This window comes from Bombus pascuorum, chromosome 16 (assembly GCF_905332965.1).
Source record: "Bombus pascuorum chromosome 16, iyBomPasc1.1, whole genome shotgun sequence".
Classification (NCBI taxonomy): Eukaryota; Metazoa; Arthropoda; class Insecta; order Hymenoptera; family Apidae; genus Bombus; species Bombus pascuorum.
The window spans coordinates 1,482,208-1,499,522 of NC_083503.1; the positions used below are offsets into that span (position 1 = coordinate 1,482,208).

The following is a 17,315-nucleotide window of genomic DNA, read 5'->3' on the forward strand; positions in this document are numbered from 1 at the left end:
GGACACGACCTAACGCCCAGTCACATCGTATTCGAGAGTACGCGCGTAGTACGCCGCCCTTTCTCTCTCTCTGTGTCTCTCTCTTTTTCTCTCTTTGTACGTTCTCTCGCTCTTTCGCTACTCCGACGGTGTGCAGCGTCGTCGTAAGCAGCCCAAGGATAAAGAACCACTACGAAGGAAGATGGAAACAGGTAGCTGAGAGAGAAGGGACGGGTGACATTGTTGTAAAGCGATAAGATAGAGAGCAGGCACGTCCAGAGCACCTGCATGCGAGCAAATCGCTGATCGGTATCGGAGGTCGAAAGTGAAATTCGCGTGTGTAATTATCGCGCGCCAGGTTACACGCGACCTGTCGACAGTTGAGAGTAGACGAGGATCGGCTTCGCTGGTTTCTTCCAGCTTGCGATAAGATAGACGAGATACCTGTTCCGCTCGTGTAAGCCACCGTAGACTTCTTTCCTTCTAAGCAATTTACCTCGTCATCTCTTACAGAATTCGGTCACGAACGATTCTTAAACCAGTCCAGCTTTGACAGCTAATTATTCAAATTATTGATGGCGCGATGAACACAGCAAAGTCTCGGCTATCCGCTTGATCAGAATTTTTCACTGTCCGAGCTGCTTCGAAATTTTTAAACCAACGCTACGACAGTAATTAATTAATTACGATATCACACGATCAAAAGTTTCCTATCGTTTTATTGCACCTTTTATACAAAAAGCGGATAATCCAGCTTCTACTGCAATGAAAATTAAGTCAATCGTTTACACCAACAGCTCCAGTGCTATAGTTTTCCTAGCGGAATTTCCTATTGTTCTATACATCAAACTACAGAAAGTTGTCTGACTATACCCCGCGGAATTCAAGATCGAATTCTCAGGTGTTCAAAGTTACAGCGATTCGAGTAAACCAACCCTGTTCGTTTAATTTCCCCTGAATCGTGTGGTTTATCGTTGCTTTTAAATTATGAGCCAAGATTATGTTCTTAGAAGATTATCGTCGGCTTGCTAAGAGAGGAGAAAAATATATAAGAAGTGCAGGTGTATTTATGGGAAAAAGAAGTCACTCATGAAGGCACTTTCATTTTAAATTGAACCCATAAATGACTTCTACAAGCGTTTTTCCCACTTCATAGACACTTTCGTTTATTGAAAGAACTCGAAGGAATATTTTTTCCTTTCCTTCGTAGAGTGGCTCTGTCAGGTATTGTGATGCGATCGTTGTAATTGTCCTATCTAATTAGCGTCGTTCAGAATCATTTGCGACTAGTAGATTCCATAGAGAATCATCATCCATACTGTTGACGTTATTAATGTACGTGGACACAAAGGAACATGTGCATAAATTGTAAGGTAGAAAATATATTTTAAATACTGAAGTGTAAATACAAATGGGAATGTAATTGAGCTGATCCAGATATCCTACGACAGAAAACCCTGAAGCCAACGTTGCCTGTGTACTGTTTATGGTCTGCCTTTGACCCAGTCTTTTGTCTATGCGTTGTAGATGGCTTCGGTGCTTGAGAAAACTCAAAGAACAGATTTTTTTTTTTAGTTTATTTTGGTTTTTACAATTTGTCCTGGAGGACATTTGGTAAAGTATTATATCTTATTGGTAAAAAAAAAAAAAAATAAAAGATAGAATATAGTATGTGGGTGGCTACCCCCAGTGGGGTGCCATCTTCGTGTTTGCTAGGTCATATCTTTTATGATCAAAGAACAGATGTAGAGTTTTCTTAGAAGTGGTGGCCACTTCAACGCATGCAAGATACCACGTTTTTATTTTTATTATTATTTGCGTTTATTTTACAATTTTAAGTAAATTTATCTGGCGTGGTACTATGACATGGTTAATAAGTGTTTATAGTATGTTTGATTGTATTTGTCTCAGTAAACGAAGCATTGTAAGAGATAGTATTTTCTGTACTTTCGCCTATCTTAGTCAGTTAATTAAGTAATTCGATGTACAAGAAGGTGAAGTCGCTATCGACGATTGTAAGAGTTTGTACAGGTGCGTCGTACGATTGCTTTTTTGGCAAAAATCGTCGCAAAGGGTTGAGATAAGTTGCGATAAGATAGAGAGCATCCGCTTCTTCGCTGTAGGTCTGAAGTGAAGTCAAGTTGAGCGAATTATCGATTAACAAACGTTGAATATCAAATAATACGAAGCATAATTTTTATTAAAAATAATTTGACCTATGCAGCTTTCCATTTGAGGATTTTTTTTTTTTTTTTTTTTTTTTTTGAGGTAAAATTTGTGACCAGAAACGTAAGTAGAACAGGAATGTTCACGCTAAACTTCGTTCTGGCATTTTCTCCTTGCTCTGCTCCGAAAAAGACAACAAATTTTTAAGAAGATTCGACGTGGTCCCGTGGAATTTGTATAGCGTGTAATTTTCACTTATCGCTAAAACCTCCGTATCGCGCGTTTCACTTAGCTTCTTCGATCTCATCCTTCGTTCTCTCTCAAAAAACAAACCGATCGGCTCCGCTTTTTGGAAATTTCTCAATATCGCTGGGTGCTCGAAGTGACATGGAATTTCAAACTTACGGGGAAACGAAAATTACGCGCTTGCACGGTTTCCACTCACTCGCGGCGAGAAACCAACGTAAATAAAGATAAGCTACAAGGTGCGCGTGACAATTACAAAGTTTGTCGTGAACTTCGTAAACGAAGCAGTTTATCGAAAAACAAAGTTGTTTGTTAAAAAGTACGAGGCACAAAGGAACGCAGCTTGTGATCGAAACGGAGCGAGCAGAGTTTCTGGCCCGAGACTCTAAGCTTAATGTTCGAAAATCGTTTCCATACATTAGAATAAATAACGACGACACAATGGAAATTATAATTGCCGGTGAATCGAGGGGCTCTGTTGGATTCCACGTTAATGTAATTTACATGATATTGCAGTTCGTTGAGGTAAACCATCGGGCGTAGATGAATTAATCGATTTATTTTAATTTACGCGCTTTGTTCATTGAAATGTTACGCGAAATACTGCACACGACGCTGTTTTACCACGCCGCTGAATGAATATCGTGAAAGTCGAGTCGAGAAGACGTCGTAGAACGAAGGAAATTTTTATCTTGAAAATAATATTATTTTTTTTTTATTATTATCTGGATTTATTATAGTATGAAATTATTTTATTATATTTAAATTATTAATATTAGATCGATAAACGATGTAAATGTAAAAAATCTTGGAGAGATTTTTCGCTAGAGGAAGGAATGTGTAAAAATTGCATTGCGAATGCTGTGACAAGCATCAGCTTTTAGACTGCTGTCGAAAGACGAAAGCACGATGTACGAATAAATAAATAAATAAATAAATTTAAATATTCTTCTACTCACCATGAGATAATGCATCAATGGAAATTCAAAAATGAGACACGCACTCTGAAACGAGTACTTAGAAAACTTCTAAGGAGATAAGGAAGCGCTTAGTCAGACACGATCGCTGCTTCTACTTGAATTTCTATCGATATATTGCCTTTTTCCTTGGTTTTACTTTCTTCTTCAGAGAAGCTAATAATGTTACTGGAAACTCAAGTTGGGGTAACGATGCTGTCTGATCGAGCAATTCCTTATCTCCTTAAAACTTCCATAAATATGCTGCTCCTTCAGACGCTTATTTACCTACGCGTGTATTTCATTCGTTTATCGTCTGAAATTCCGACGCAATTTAAGGATTGTTCTATCGGGGGAAACTTATCGATATAATATAGAAAATTTGATTAAAATAATACGCACTCGGCAGAGAAAAATTACTGCGGAAGTTAGAAACGTTAGAAGGGAGATTTGCGGGAGAATGACGCGCAATTTGCAGCAACTTGCGCAAGCATTTATGTGCATGGAGGAAACGATAAATTCATTATTGGCGTCACAAGGATCGACATAATCGTCGTCCTAACTCGAATAACGAAAATCTTCTCGCTACACGCGCGATGACTCGACCGAGTCTCAACTCAGTGGCCTGGACATTACCAAAGGTAGAATGAACGAGCGAGAAAATTAACAGGCGACTTTATATTTTTCCACGACGAAAAGCACAACTTTAACAGAAGATTTATTTCCTTCGAAAGTTCGAAGAAGCAGAAAATCGCTGCTTCCTCCTTCGGTTTCGCTTCAGATCGTAACACGAAGTGGTGTAAACGGTTTCCTGAATTTTCGTTGCAACATTGCTACGAAGGTAAAAGTAGGTTCTCGATAAGTTGGTAATTATTCACGGCACTCTAAATAATAGCGCGTAACATGGACAAAGTACACGATTAACAAGCCAAACGTTGAACCAAACGACCCATAAAGATACACGAGATAGCATAAAATGGCCGTTAAATCGCGACACGGCGAGCAAATTGTTTGAAGCGTAGCAGCTTTTTCAGATGATCGCCAAGTCGATGAAGGTATCCCTCTCTGTATCCCTGTTGCTTGCACGCATTGCTGTCATCGCGCTCTCCATCGTGCGACAGCCGCCTACCTAACGCCCTGTTACGATTCGCCGATTAACGATAATTGTGCCGTTACGGTGTTTCAGTGGCTCAAAGCGCGTGCAACGGCGTCCTGCCTCTCCTCTTTGCCTCCTCGTCCCTCTCTCTTTCACTCTTGCTCTATCGTTCACCAGGAGCACGCGGCCCAGGCGTTGATTACTGGGCGGCACAGCGACGTCGGCTAATAGCCCCACTAACTACCCGGAGCTCTGATTGTTAGGTTACGATCACGGTCTTTGAAACTCGCCCCACGCATAATAACTACCAGCTAGCAACGGGGATGAACCGTCCTTGGACCTACGGCTGCTCGAATCACACGCTGCGGACACGAGGCGCAGCACACTTTGGTGAAGGAATCTCGTGGAAAAGGAGAAACGTTGGCGTAATAATCTTCCAGGCTGTTGCAAAGGTTGCCTTCGTTTTATAAGAAAATAATAGCAAACTCAAGCAGCGAACCAGCAAATAAGACACGTGGACGAAACACGTAGAACAGCGCACGTTTGTGTCTGGAAGGAGCAGGTAGAAAAACGAATCGACAGTATTATTATTTGACGAGGGAAGGGCGTAAAGAGCGGTCGAAGGGGCGACCAGTGGAACGAAGTCGACAGGTTTGTTTTGTTGCAGCGTGCTTGAGAGCAGTTCGAGAGCCTTCACTGGCCATCGAGAGTTTGTAGCCAGGCGAACAACCGTTTAAACTCTGCTTGGATATCACTGACCTGCCCCCATATCGTAGCGACGTCACCTCGACAAACTGTTGGCCCACATGTACCGCCAGTTACGGGCTTCGTTCTCGCCCTTTCATCTCCTCGGCTTATCGACGTTTTACGCTGGCATTCCCTCCATTTATTTCGCAGCCTCGCGCCGTTACCAGCGTCGCTCCGCGCTCGCTTCGTCGCCAAACGGATTGCCCTTCTTTGCCACCTAACGACCGAAGCTCTCGCGTTGTCTTTTTATCGCAGCAACGTGGAACGACCTTCCCCTCCTGTGTCCTGTCGTCCTGCGAGCGCGCGCCAATCGATAGGCTCGCAGCAGCAATAAAAGTCGCAGGAACGTGGTCTGTACGAACTGCGATATTCAAATCGTATTTGTCGCGACGAAGAAACAGGTGTACGGCTTTTGCGCCAAAGTTGGTTACCTGATCGTCAACTTGTACTTGTATTTTCATGTTCCGAAAAAGTGATTCCATTTCGATGGATTTCGAGCTGGTCCTCTCGCATACGCCGGCGTATCGACGCAGCGTAATCGCTCAAAGGCAAGGACAGTTGGACTGATCTGCGAACTCGATCAGCGATTCGCGGAAAGCTCGGGTCAATTGGAAAAGCCTCGAGAGTTATACGTTGTAAAAAGCACATATGTTGCAGGCGGTTACGATCCTATGTGTCTTATATGTCGGAGATGAAAGGACATCGGGGCCTTTCTTTCGCAATGTTTGGGAAGGTCCCCGATACTTTAGTCCAGACTTTTTATTGTGGCCGTACTTAAACAATGAAACTGAGAAATAGCTGTTTATGAGTTACGTCAATTATGTTTGCCCCAGATTTATGACAGTGGGCTTGGGCTCGGAGTGACATAACGGGTCGCTGAACGTAGCCACGTCACGGGAGGGACGTGTACCTAACAGAGCTATGAAATAATTAAATAACTCTCCTTAAAAACAGAGATTGACCCGGGGGATGCAGAGAGGTACGGAGAGTATCTAAGGGCAGTTCCACTTGGACCGAGGCTGAATCCGATAAGTTGGACTAGCCCAGTGAACACGTACGTCGAGTTCCTAATTGCAATCGTCATCCCGTTGGCCGTGTATTCGTTATCGAACCTAAATTCACCGTTATCGACATCTCGATTATTCAATCACCGCTATCACTTGTTAACCTTTGCGATACATTCGCTTCAATAAATATCATCTGGTATATAACCACGATGGCCAACTCGCAGAAAGATTCATTGCACGCCCCTCATTCCAATGCCAACCCGACATACTACAACCCGTGCTTATTATAAGGGTCCGGACCCTTTTTGTTCAGCTGCGCATCTTTTCCTGTTTGTCTACTTGTTTATTCAATTTGTTTTTTCTTCGCGACATTCGATACTGTCCATTATTTAATATTGATAATTATTTATGCTTTGATGTAATAACAGCGATGCTAAAGGCAGAATCGACGTGTTTGTGTACACAATTACAGAAATTACGCAACAGTTGCACGGAAGGAAAATTCTTGCACGAGTTTTCGCTCGTCTACTCGAATTACCGGAAATATAGCGAAGCTGGCTGCGTATTACAGCAACCCTTTTCCATTATTACTATTCGGTCGAACGTTTCGTCGGTGCTTCCTGTCCCGCGATTCGGCCAATGGAATTTTAATGTCAATATTTGCGAGCATGCAGGATGCTGCGTAGCTCGTAGGGAGTTATGTTGCAGCGATGCGTGGGTAAATAATTACGAGAGGCAACTAAAATATTTGCAACGCTTAAACGGTCTATTGTTGCCGGTTTGCTGACCATACTTGGCCTACCACTGTCGATGCTCGTCTATTTGAAAATTTCCTGTGAAAAGCGTTTTGCTCTAACGATACGCTCGTTTATTCTTCAACATTGTAATCCCAAGTGCTACGAGGACACAGCGTACTGTCATTCTAACGATTCTTCGCTGTACAGTACATCGAATATTTCGCTTGCTTTTCGTGATAAACGCGTGAACAATTAAACGTTGTATGATTTCCCAGACATCGTACGGAACGTCTGTATTTTACGCACTGCCGGTGCAGATATTCGAGAGACAGCGGTTGGCGAAGGAACAGGGACAATCGACGTTCAGCAACAATGGAAGGAGAGCCGGCCAGACAGAGGTAAATGCCCCGGAAGCTCGTACGTCGCAGAATCCGACGGCAGTTTCCGCGAATCCTTTATTTCTCGGAAGTTTATGATTCAAGTTACGGCGATCCAACAGGGGAAGAAGAATGACTGGCGAAGTTATATGGCGGTCGAAACTACGCTGTCGGCAAAGGGGACAAGTTCAAGTGGCAAGGTCAAGTCCCACGCCACCCACCAGCAAGATTTATTATAGTTTCCATACCGTGTCACACGTTGACCCAGTTTGGAAAAAAAAGGGGAGAAAAATGTACTCCGTGGCGACTGTGTCGAACGACATGGCTCGTGATCCGACGATTTATTTCCGGTTGCGTGCGTTCCGAACGCGATGGATTGATTGCCTTCAGGATTTCGTTAACGAGTTTCACCAACTCACCAACTCGCGCCTTCTGCTTGTGTGCGGACACGGGAAAAAATGGAAAATCGAACTCGCCGGTGGCCAATGAATTTTTTCAAACGCTTCCTTCGATGCAACCTTTTCATTTAACTGGCCGATTTGATAACGATGGAAATATTCTTCGCGAAACGACGTACTTAAAATCCTAGCTCACGATATGGCGACCCTTGTTCGATCGTATTTTTAATATCTAAATTTCTATGGAATGAAATCTATGGAATGTTCGTCGAATTAATTTCGGAAAAATTTTATTAGACTATAAAACGACCTTAGATATCGTACGTTAAAATACTCAGCTCGAAACATCTTCATCTCTTGACACGCGAACACAACGAGGCTACGTACATTGTTCATTTATAAACAAATTATATTTCATCTTGGAATACAAGGATATTTCACGTATAGGGATAATACCCTTACACGGACACCCACACAGGCATTTGAACAGGACACTTGCACGGGTCATACTCATTACTGTATAGAGAGATGGGCTCAAAGTATTTAAGGGATCATGGGTCACTACCTAAGTCTAGTCTCATAGTAACTGGCCAACAATCAACAATTCTTGCATACGTCATTAATTATATCACTCGCTTATATACATCAGGTTCTGCAGTTCTGTTTAATAAACATCACTGAATATTATTTCAACATAAACATCGCGTCTTCCACAGATTATTAATCTTAACTTCAAGATTGAATTCTAACATTTCACATCAATATCGAGGGATTAAGGAAGCCTAAGAGATGTAATTGCATGAAGAAAATTGAAGATATAAACATTCGCTTCATTCGCCTCATCGGAGAAGCAGGAAGGTTTCTTCGCGTACAACCCAACCACCTGTTATACGAACAGAAATATACAAATCAACGAAGCAATCGCGTCAGATCTTCTAAGACGACCAGAGAACCGTTCTACTGTCCTCGTATGAAATACAAAAGCTGATAAGCGCACATAGTGGGAACCTGTCCGCTGTACCAAATCTCGTACCTGCCCGAACCCTCTCACAACCCTCGCCATCCCCGGCAAACAATTCGCGCGCGATTTCCACATCTCGTCACCCGCTGCACTCGCCCGCGTCCTGAATCCTCTCAGCGAACACCGGAGGCCGTAGCCTTGGGCCAGTGGACGGTGCATAGGCTTTGTCAGCGCGTAGGAAGCGAACGTGTGATGGCGTCCTGAAGGACCTGTTGCTCTGACCGGTGGTCGGATCGGAGGGTGTTGGTGTTTGCCTGGCAGTTAGAAACAAATGGCCTCTGGTACGCAACAGAGACGGCCATAAAGCGGCGGCGGTTAGAGGCGGAGGAGTCGGTGTTTGTGGAGCAAGAGGGAGATGAGGAGACGGAGAAGCTGCAGGAGGTGGGGAAACGGTGTGGCAGGCTCGCAGGTCAGGGGTCGTGGGCGCGAGTACATCTACCCTTTGTTAATTCGGGCTTAATGGTGGCGGAGGGGCCTGGAAGAAGGAGAGGCGCGGCGTGTTGCCTCTGCGAGGCAGACAATGGGGTCACTAGGATGTTTCGTGCCAAGTTTTCATCGCCGGACAAGTTTAGACCGCGACGTACCGCCGAACACGGCCTTGCTCGTGCTCCTTATTCCAGCTGGACGTGCACGAAGCGAAGGATAAAGAGAGAAAGAGAGAGAAAGATGAAGAAGAAGATGGAGCAAAAGGAACGATAGCCGGAGCGAGATCGAACCGATAGGATCGTACGGCTTCGAACACACGGCGTGTTTTCGCGGCTAAGACAGACCTGGCGTGCTTTGGCGAAGCCGACTCGTACATTATGGATGCGGCAGCGAGCCGTGTTTTACGTAATCGGCGCGTGCCACCTGTGCTCCGGTAATGCGCGGAATGCGCGCGTAATCGCGGCGTATCGTGGAGAAAGGAAGGAGCTTTGTTTGGCAACGCTGCTTGCCAGCATATTTTCTGGCCCGTTTAAAAAACTCCGCCGACCGATAAACGCCGATCAGACCGACGTTCCTATTATGACTGCGCGTATCGCGCGCTCTTGACCTACGACCACGTCCATTATGTTCCTCCGCAACTTGGGATCTGCCGATCGACCGTGTTCCTTTCATCGCGTGATTCGTAGTATGGGAACAGCAGTAGATCGAACGTGGAAACGATCGTTCTCTATAGAAGGAGGCAAAGATTTTGACCATTCGAAGCTGCCGGACTATAAATCGTCGGAATGGACTTGCAGCTTTGTGGTGGCGCGGATGGGGCGTCTATTTATGGGAATTTGTATTGTCCTCTCTTTTTCCTTTTAGGGCTTGTAATAGTCCCAATCCGGCAGGATATAATTCAACTCGCGCAGGAATAAAAGAAGGGAATAAACAACGATTAGGAAGAAGATATATTACGAATCTCTTTAAACATATCACAGATCTCCTCAGCGACCGAAACGTACGGTTAAATGATTTCCCCATATTGGTGGAAGAAAGTGGTGCCATTATAAAATACACAAGCAAATTAACTGTATGTTTGTTCGTTATTCTCTGTGAAGCTTTACTACAGCGGAAGAGTAGGAGTAACTGTGGCAGTAATAACAACAGCAGTTGGCCTTGCGTATAAAGATTGCTTTTACAGTCAACTGCAAAGCGCACAGTTATCGAGAAATATTTATAACGTCGTCAGCTGTCCCAAGTTAGTCCATTTTAGAAGCGACCGAAACTAATGAAAAACGAAATAGAATATCGAACAGAGGAACAGTTCGGTCCGGCCTAAGGCCTCCTCTCCGCTTGCGACTAATCGCGCGCGACCACAAAATCCATTGTCGAACGCGACACAATTTCCATTTATCAGACGCGTGCAACTACCAAGTACATGGAATAATAATCGCCCACGACTGGACATCATGTTGCTGGCAGAGGTGCGAGAACTTCTGACTGACGGCGCTGCAGTGTGTAGCACTGTTAACTTACAACAATGCTAGATACAGTAATAACATATAACAATATCTAACATTATAATTTATAATACCTCTTCCGTGATGCTACACGTACGTTTGCCACTACTCGACGGAAAGGCAGAATGGAATTATTCACGACGTTCCTCAGTTTCGCCTGAAATCTTTCTCTTCCCTGCTGACTTCCTTTCCACGCAAATAGTTCATCGACCTTTTACAGGCAACGCTATGGCGGATCGATCGGTGTGTAAAAAACAGTACGGTTCCGTTAAAGAGAAGCAAGAAGCTGGGAAAGAGTAGGGGACAACCCTAAAGCCGCAGCAGCAGGTTAACACCCTGAAGAAAACTGAATCGTCAAGCTTGCGCCGGATCCGGCTGACGGGACCAGGAATACCGCAACGACAGAGACTCGTTTTGAGCGGAGAGCGAGGCGAAGCTGTCGAAACTCACGTCACGGACGTATTGACTAGGAAATCCGACGTAGGAGGAGTCGGAGGCGAGCGATGAGAGGGTGAGCCAGTAAACCGGGACTCGACCTCGCTCCGCATCTATGCCGCACACATCGAACCGAATGCTGCACGGCTGTGTGCATATCGGTGTGCAATACATCGAGCAGCTGCAAACTCGCAGTGCGAGCGAGCGAGAGAGAAAGAGAGAGAGAGAGAGAAGAAGGATGACGGCGGAGGATGAGGATGAGGTTGGAGGAGGTTGAGGGTGGAGGAGGCCCTCCAACCTCGTTTTCGCTTTCGTTCGGCCGCTAGCTCACGTGGCACATATTCACATATTCATCTCTACGCCCCTGCCTTCATCCCCTTGGCGGATACACAGGGAAACGTAGCACGTGAGCCGGTGTTCGTACGCGTACGTGTGTGTACGTGTGAAACGCACACGGCCGAGGAACGTGACGGTATTTCACGTGGATGCGAGAGAGGCTCAGCTGTGCCGTGACGTATAATCCCCGACGTGGCCCTAGCGAAACTTATTCGGCCACGTGCTTCGAAACTTGGAGCCGACGCGCGGCGTGTGCGTACGCGCGGACCACCGGCTTCCCACGCGATTCTGCTCGCTACCCGTCACGAAATCGGGATGCACCGTTGACCTTGCGGCTATTGCCGCACCGCACGATCTACGATTTACGAGGCCGCACCGAAATAGTTGGCGGAATTACCGTTTTCAATGGCTCGAGGTATCGCATGGGCTTTAAGAACGAACATCGAACAGCTGCGGCGCTCGTGGACTTTTACGCGTCCAAGGACAGCGCTGCGAATTTTTTACGAAAATCGGGTAATCTGATAATCAGGCAAGAAACCAACAGCAGATAATCCTGGCTCTTCTCAACTTTCGAGAAATATTCCAACGGAATGGAAAAATGAGATCCCATCGAACACGACGCGGAGAAGCTAGGCGATCTTGCGAGGGTCCAGACACGGAGCCAATCTGACTCGGTTTCAACGTGCACCCAGTACAGGACTGTGGTGCAGGACGCAAAATAGCCGTTTCGCGAAAATCCCCGAAGCGTGTCATTCGAGCTTTAGGGAACCTGTTGCTCACCTCTGCCTGCATCGTCTCTCACCTACTTTCCTTTTACACCACCCAGCCCTGTCTTCGGTTCTGTACACCAGCGATCGTGTGTACGTGTGTACAAGCAGCGACAACAACCACTTTGCGAATACTCCGAGATCCGACCCAGAAGTGAAAGCAAGGAAGGAGGGAAGACGGAACGCACGCCACTGTCTTATGGTAAAGTTCGCGGGTTGCACCGAGGGACCAACGGGGATTAAGTGGCGGGGCGCCACTTGTCAGGCTGGCCGTTTCTACACCTGTTCCCTGTCCATTGTCTCGATTTATTCCGTTACATCGGGTGAGTGGAAAAGTTGCAGTCTTTTCTTTTCTTCGGCAATTTTCTTCTACCTGCACAGAGTAGACGCAGTGGTCCTAATGCCGTGGCCCGTTTCGCGCGACTTCTCGTCAGACAAATTGCCATGTTCTCTGCTGTTCGACCAAACTATACTTCAATCCTTCGGAATGCATCCACGTCGTTCGTTCAGATATGCGAAGAGACGAAGTTTGGCGGAATTAAGACGAACGTGAACATGGAAAAATGGTAGAATGCTTCGCACTAATCGCGGATCTAAAACGCTCATAGGACAGATGATAGCAGGAAAGTAAAAGCGAATAATTCGAGGCTGGCAATAAATCGGCACACGCGCTCTTTATATTGGGAAATATGCAAAATATGGCGGATTCATCCTTCGTTCACAGACCTGAGAAGAGACGAAGTTTGGCAAAAGTTAAGATGGATATCAAGGTTGAAAAGTGGGAAGATATTTAGTATTAATTGCGGGCCTAATTAAAGTCATAGAAACGCGGATATTATCTGTTGCTGACTGCTACGTAGGAAAAGGCAGGAATCGTGGAAAAGATCGGTACAGGACGCTCTTGGTATTCAAAAATATCCAAAATATTGCGAGTCTTGGTCTTTCTAAGTTGGCCATTCAGTGCTACTTAGAAGAAAACGTACAAGATGGAGGTAACTTTTGTCTGGCTTGCGAGAAATACGGAGACGAAGATGGTTTTAATGCGGATAGAGCGAAATAAAGATTTCATCGGGGCGCACTCGGCTGGCGGAAAAGAAGGAGAGCGGATAATTCAGGGAAATCAGGCTGTGGCAAAATGTTAACCGGGCCAAACACAAACGGTGCTCGTCCCAGTAGTACTTCTTTTCAGCCACAAATGCCGAGTACCATGTAGACGTTGACAATAGAAGCGGGCGCACAAAGGCCAGCAGTTCAACCAGAAAACTTCTTTCATCCTGCTCGAAATCAGCGAGCGTTGAATCGCAAATCGTCGCATTAAGACGAGCCGCGACTTTTCTACGAGAGCAATCTCAGTGTACCACGCGCCGTGTGAAGAGTTCAATTTGTGCCAGGGGCAAAGATCCGATTCACCTCGGCTCGTCGTCTACCTTCGAATTAGCGTGTACATTTTCAAAGAGCGAACGTAGGAGGAATTAAAGAGACCAACTATTGATTCCTCTGCAGCTTGGAAATTGCTTATCAGAAAATGGATTTCAATTACGAAAGAATATCAGCAAACAACCAAGTTACAGGGAAATCGATGCTTACTCGAATTCAGCCCACTCGAGTTTGAATAACCTAACTTCAAAAGAATGTTTAATAGAAGAAAGAAGGAGAAACGTAGGAACGCATATCGTACGTATAGGCGAAATATTTTATTGGAAGCGAGAAAAGATGGAAAGCAATATCGGCCAGTGGAAATAACATTGCGTTACAGAGCGACCTTGTTCTTTTCAACTTGGAACTTAAAAGCTCGCGTTAGAAAGGTATATCGGTTACAGGTCGGATGATCGTGCCATTTGGCATAAAATTTCTCCTTCTTTTTCGGTACACCTTCGGCTGCCCGAATCGGAATACTTCCGGAGACAGTGCGGCCTGAAAGTCGCAGTTCTCGTTCTTCCCCGAAGAAGTAGACTTGGGGTCAGAACGCAGAGGCAGAATCGGCAGACGTTCGTTTCTCGCGAAAATCAAAATATCTCAGCAGTTCGAAGTGGGGAATTCAGTTTGCTATCGCAAAGTGCAACTCTAAATTTCCCATGCAGGCGGCGGAGCCTGAAAATCCTCGGAATTCGGAGCTGCCCTGAATCGGTAGAAGTAGACCGCGGTGTCTAGGAAACTTGGACGCAAAAGGGAGACGAGATCGCCCGGCCCATCCTGGAGCTGACGTTTGCACCGAAAAAGTGGGGTAGGGCGATGGCCGGAAGAGGGGTCACCGTAGCAATGACAAGGCAACGAGCGACCTTGGGAGCCTTCCCACGGACACGGCTAAGCCGTACGGCGAGCGTGCAGGGGGGGACGAACGCAAACAACGAAGCAACACGGCAGCGTGAGCACAGTCGTCACCGGCGGTAACCTACATTTACCATGGAAGAGAGGAGAGCAAGCGAGCCGCTTGTACGTGTACGTGCACGAGCAACAGCCCGAAGGCGGTCGAGGGACCATTTGCCGCGGCATCCACTTGCACGGTTATGAATGGAGAAACTTCTGGTCTCGTGGGCTCGCGTAAACGTTAACACGCCGTCCGTACACGCGAGGGTCGGCCCGCCACGAAGAAAGGGCTCCGGTTTGTATTCTGTGCGAGGCTCGTGCAACTGCAAGATGCCAGGCCAAAGGAACGGAAACTGAAGAAGGATACAACGAACAGAGGGAACATGAATGCGAGCGGCGAGGACCGCAAGATCAGCGGCTAGCCGCAGCGCGTTGCCGTTGTACGCGAAGCATAGCTTGGCTTCTCGCTCGCTCTCGCGTCCTCTCTGTCCTCTTCTTCCTTCGTCTTACCCTCTGCCCATTCCGCAAGCGTTTATCCGACGCGTACATAAATATCCGGTCGACCACTCTGTGTACACGAAGAAGAGCGAACGAACGGCGATCCCGGCCGTCTTCCCTCGTGGCAGGCCCTCGTGTACGTGCATAAGTACGTGGCCCAAGTAGGAGATGAAGCAACCGTGCACCGTGTTCCTCCATAAATATACTTTGCTTACATTCGTAGGTTCTTGCGGATGAGAGAGCTGGCGAGAGTGGCCGGTAGCTGCGAGAGTACACGCCGCCAAGCAGCGGCGAAGAGGGGAAAGAGGCAGACAGATGAGGAACGTGTACATGAAAACCACCAACACGCAGAACAATGCAGTAAGCAACAGGTACGTGTATGTACATACACACGTATATAGACAGGCTGGCGCATTTTCCACGTGGGCCGTGCGACTGTGCGCTCGTACATATTCGTACATAAGCTGGGCTCACCCTACGCTAGGTATCACAGCTCGATGCGCCTTCTCTTTTTCTCCTTCTCTGCGTCTTGTGCCTGCTCTTCCGCTTCCTCCCACCCTTCTCACACAATCTTTTCACCCTTTTTATCGTCCGACCCTGTTCCCTACCTCGCGCTGTCTCCTTCTATCCGTCTTTCCACGTCGGTCTATCTTCCTATCTACGCCTCAAGGCCGTTCTTCTTCGCTCCACGTGGATGAATCGCAAATCGCGGACGGTCGTCACTGTACGCGTGTCAAATCGAGCGGAAGCGACCAGACCAACGCCAAAGGTTCTTCCGCGTTCCTGCCACGGCTCGCGAGACCCGCTAGATGCCAGGCAAACGGACACGACCCCGTTGTTGGGCAGAAAGAGAACGGCTCGTGGTCACGCGAGAGCAAAGGACGACCATGGCGATACGTTGACCGCTCGACAGCTGAGCTTCCGTGACGCGTACGTAAGCCGTACATTCGCGAGGCTGTGAACCGTGGACAGACAGTAGAAGAGATACCGTAGCTAGACACGTTCACCACGAACCTACTGCTGTTCCAAACGTGGGCGAACCTCGCGGCCACCTTGCGACTAGCTGTAGCTTCTGCAGCTACGTCGTCCGAAAATAGAATTCGAGAACGCAAGTCGATGGGAAGGTATCGCAAACGAAACGTTGCGTCAACGCTTTAATGGGTTGGTCCTTGGCTCTTGCGACCTCGTTGGACACTTTGAGAAAGGCGCGTGCCTCGAAGCAAGCGATGACGAATATACTCGTCAAACACAGAGTACGCGTGGCTGTTGTAATCGTCTGTCCTTCTAACGCAAAATATTTCCTCGTGACGAGTATACTCGTCAGAGGCAGCTAACTGGCTGTTATCGACTGGTGTTCCCACTGTGTATGGGACTCCATAACTTGACAAGTCATTTATCAGAATTCCAACGACGAGAATTCAGTCCAACAGACTTTTTTCATTAATCTTAATTAACGTTAACGAAAGCTTCCTGAAGGTTGAAGGGCAACTGTGTGCGAAACAGCGTTTTCTTTTCGCAGACACTGCTTGCTCCACGAACTACGTATGAGCCACCCTATAGAAGATCGAATTGGCAGAGAACTAGAGAGATGGATGGAGGAGGAGGTTCGCATGGACGTATCGTAGTACGGCATAAAGATGATAGAACCGAATACCGGGCGCATACCAGCAGTTTGACGTCTGTCTGCCAGCATAACCATCAGGAATTCCGCTTGGTGTTCTTGACCTATTAGCTGCAGGGTTGCAACCTGACCGTTTCACTTTCTCTGCTTGAGCAGCACTGAATGGAAAATTCGTGAATGAGAAGAATACGGTCCTACAGGTGGACTGACGCATTATTTATTTATTTATCTACCTATTAAGGTGTAAGTACGCGTAATATGAAGCGCACATAGAAACTACGTACCAGCAGACAGTAGATCGGAAACTAATATAAATCACACAAGGGACAGCAATTCTTAATCGATGATAAAGAAGAATAGACACTATCGAAGTCTACTATTATGCCATCGACATCCGTATGGTACCATACAGCGTTTCATGGGGAGCGCATAAAGGAAATCATAATATCGCAGACGTCTCGCAGGGGCGTTCGATCCGGAGCACTCGACTATTCAATGGCAGCCAACAAGGCCATCGAATACTCTGCGAGCAAACAAACTGTCACGAATCTTCCCTCGCGAACATCAGCTTGGAACGAGAGGAACAACTCCGCGAACAGCGTGACCCGACGCTTTCGTAACAAAATTTCATACAGTCGACGATAATCCAACGACTATGATCAGCCGGTGACGAGCGCCCAGCGAACGAAAGCG

The 17,315-nt window shown here is 46.6% G+C and overlaps 1 long non-coding RNA gene across 1 annotated transcript; it reads left to right on the plus strand.

Annotated features, from left to right (window-relative positions):
* Window positions 1-15,008: 15,008 nt before the first annotated feature.
* LOC132915374 (uncharacterized) lies at window positions 15,009-16,793 on the plus strand. The gene is made up of 3 exons (XR_009659841.1): window positions 15,009-15,149; window positions 15,225-15,372; window positions 16,521-16,793. It is a non-coding gene; the product is annotated as an uncharacterized LOC132915374 (long non-coding RNA).
* Window positions 16,794-17,315: the final 522 nt, after the last annotated feature.